The 3,548-nt window shown below is 38.0% G+C and overlaps 1 non-coding gene across 1 annotated transcript; it reads left to right on the top strand.

The window, feature by feature from the left end:
* Window positions 1-1,287: 1,287 nt before the first annotated feature.
* Window positions 1,288-1,394, top strand: LOC127108704 (small nucleolar RNA R71). The gene has a single exon (XR_007796226.1). It is a non-coding gene; the product is annotated as a small nucleolar RNA R71 (small nucleolar RNA).
* Window positions 1,395-3,548: the final 2,154 nt, after the last annotated feature.

The raw sequence follows: 3,548 nt of genomic DNA, 5'->3' as shown, positions 1-3,548 counted from the left end.
ATGACAAATTTTCCTATATGACAGGGTATAGAAAAACTACCAGGATCTTTAAGTTTAGAAGGCATATTCTGGATTATTGCGCTACACTCAGCAGTGAGTGTAACGGTTTCGCTATCTTCAAGTTTCCTTTTATTAGATAAAATTTCTTTTAAGAACTTAGCATATGAGGGCATCTGTGTAATAGGTTCTGTAAAAGGAATTGTGACGTTTAATTGTTTCAGTAGGTCAACAAATTTTTTAAATTGGCTCGCGTCTTTAGTTTTAATTAGCCTTTGAGGATAAGGGATAGGTGGTTTGTAAGGCGGTGGAGGTACATAAGGTTCTTTTTTTTCTACGGTTTCCTTATTACACTCTTCCTTTTCCTTAGGTTTACCTTATTCCTTAGTTGACTTTTTAGAGTTTTGGTTCTCAATCCTTGGGTCAGATGGTCCTTCTACCTCTGTACCACTTTGTAATATAATTGCATGAGCGTGGCCTTTCGGATTAGGTTGGGGCTGTCCAGGAAATGTACCAGTTGGGGCAGCAGTAGGCGCTTGTTGTTGAGCTACTTGCGAGATTTGTGTTTCCAGCATTTTGTTATGGGTAGCCAGGGCATCTACTTTACTTGCTAGTTGTTTAATCTGTTCGCTAGTGTGTACATTCTGGTTTAAGAACTCTTTATTGGTTTGCTGTTGAGAGGCTATGAAGTTCTCCATCATGATTTCCAAATTGGATTTCCTAGGAACGTTATTGTTAGGTGTAGATGGGGTCGGCTTTTGATATCCAGGAGGTATAGCTGGAGCTTGACTGGGAGCTTGACCTGGTGCGTATAAAGCGCTGTTACTTTTATATGAAAAATTAGGATGGTTCTCCCAGTTTGAGTTATAGGTATTCGAGTAAGGATTACCTTGAACATAGTTCACCTGATCTGTTTGAATTCCTGTTAGGAGTTGACAATCTGTAGGGGTGTGACCTTGAATTCCACAGACTTCGCAATTTTGAGTTACGACAACCACGGTGGCTGGAGGTGATACATTTAAACTTTCAATTTTCTGGGAAAGAGCATCCACTTTTGCATTAACATGATCAAGGCTACTTATCTCGTACATGCCACCTTTCGTTTGAGGTTTTTCTACCATTGTTCGGTCGCTTCCCCACTGATAATGATTTTGGGCCATGCTCTCGATAAGTTGATAAGCGTCGGTGTAAGGTTTATCCATAAGCGCACCACCGGCGGCGGCGTCTATTGTTAGCCTTGTGTTGTACAAGAGACCATTGTAGAAGGTGTGAATTACTAACCAGTCCTCTAAACCATGGTGTGGGCAAAGTCTCATCATGTCCTTGTATCTTTCCCATGCTTCGAAAAGAGATTCGTTATATTTTTGCTTAAATCCATTTATCTGGGCTCTCAACATAGCTGTTTTGCTTGGAGGAAAATATCGGGCAAGAAAGACTTTCTTCAACTCATTCCATGTGGTGACTGAGTTGGAAGGAAGAGACTGAAGCCATCTTCTAACTTTATCTCTTAACGAGAAAGGAAAGAGACGAAGCCGAATTGCCTCTGAAGTGACACCATTAGCTTTAACAGTGTCAGCGTATTGGACAAATACGGATAAATGAAGGTTTGGATCCTCGGTAAGATTTCCAGAAAATTGATTCTGTTGCACTGCCTGCAACAGCGAAGGTTTAAGTTCGAAGTTGTTCGCTTCGATTGCGGGTGGGGCAATACTCGAATGCGGCTCATCCTGCGATGGAGCAGCGTAATCTCGAAGAGCACGAGCTGGTTCGGCCATCGCTGGTATCGTCGAAGGAAGGAGATTTTTGAGATCAGGAATTTCGATTGGAGGAAGATTGTTTCTAGCACGATACTCCCGAATTCGTCGTAATAATCGGAGATATCGTTCAACGTCGCTGATTCGTAAGTAGTACGGCTCGCCTTGTGAGCGAGTGTGTGGCATACAAATCAACGAAAAAGGGAAAAAAATTGCCTTAGTCTCTACAGCGTAACAGAAGAGTTACGATATCGACTAAATAAAAGTCCCCGGCAACGGCGCCAAAAACTTGATCGCGACTTTGTGAGTCTATCGGGGTACTAACTACAAGTGCACAGTCTAATCGCGTAGTTTTAAAAGATATCGATCCCACAGGGACTTAATGAATTGATCTACCGTTTTTCTTGGGTTACTGCGTAAAGCTAAGGCGGATGATACTTTAATGATTAGGGGGAAAAGTAAAACTAAATTTGGATCTAGATAAAATATCAAATAATATGGATATCAATATGTAGTTCATCGTAATTAGGGAATCAAATCTTCGTTGGTCTTTTTCTTAATTTTAAAATAAGTCTTTTCAGTAGACACTATTAATTAAAAGTCTTTTCCTCAAACTCTCGCTCTGTTGAATTAGACTATGACTTTATATTGTAACGTACGCTCTCACTATTTCGTTAAATCTAAAATCACTTTTGAAAATAATAGAATCTATAGAAACTCCTTTTGAGAAAATACCAATCGTTTAAACACCCTCGTCTCAAACTCTCGCTCTGTTGACTTAGATTATATGATTAAACTTAAATGCTTAACTCTCGTCCTCACATTTAACTTTTAAAAATAATTTTTGAAAATGATTAGAATTTAATTAACCTTAAAAATTGCTTTCGCCCTGATTTAAAGTTAATGTTCAATTTACACTGTCCAGTTAAAAACTCAAACCATCGTTCTATGGATTTTAACTTCTTTATGTCTTTTACTCTCGTACAAAAACCTTGGTATTAACTTTGTAAATTTAGACCAAAAAAAGAGTGACTATATTTTGAAATAAATTTAAACCAACTCAATTTCGATTCCTTTATTTCGCTTACTTTACATACCGATATCTAAATTAATTAGCCAGACATGATAAACATGCATAAACAATAATCGTGCATAAATACGGCCATATCAAACAAACAATATATATAAACAGCGGAACAAAGCATATGTAAATTAAAACAATAAATCAATTAATTAATGAACTTGGACAAATACTAGAAATCTGGATTTTATCTCCTAGCTTCGATGCTCGAACACTCCACCATAAGCCGGTTGGATTTGTTCTTCACAATTCTCAATCAGATAGGAAAGTAAAAACAAGGAAAGAAAATACTATGATCTAACGTAAGGTTAGATCCAGTAAAAATTACACAATAGTATCCGGTGTAGAAACTATCGTGAGAAAATAAATTGTTTGCTTCGGAAATTAAACTAGAAAGGAAAAGAAAATAAGATGCTTGAAAATTTAGAGTGCTGGAAAATTATAATGCTGGAAAGATATTGCTGGAAAATATGCACGGAGAAGAGAGAGATTTAATTGGCTTTTGTGAGGTCTATTTATATTCACCTCCCCAAAATAACCGCTTCCTCGAAAGTGTCTTCAGTATGGTTCAAAGCGTCAACGAGTGCAGGAGAAAAATTAGGGGAAAACGTCCACTCCGTTACGCACGTAAAGTCTAAAATATAGGATGAAATGTGTGACGTCCGTCACACTATGTGTTACGGTCGTAACACTAGGTTTTGGGACATGACGCTCGG

The sequence above is a fragment of the Lathyrus oleraceus genome, chromosome 7, assembly GCF_024323335.1.
Source record: "Lathyrus oleraceus cultivar Zhongwan6 chromosome 7, CAAS_Psat_ZW6_1.0, whole genome shotgun sequence".
NCBI lineage: Eukaryota > Viridiplantae > Streptophyta > Magnoliopsida > Fabales > Fabaceae > Lathyrus > Lathyrus oleraceus.
This window is presented reverse-complemented; position numbering and strand designations above follow the sequence as displayed.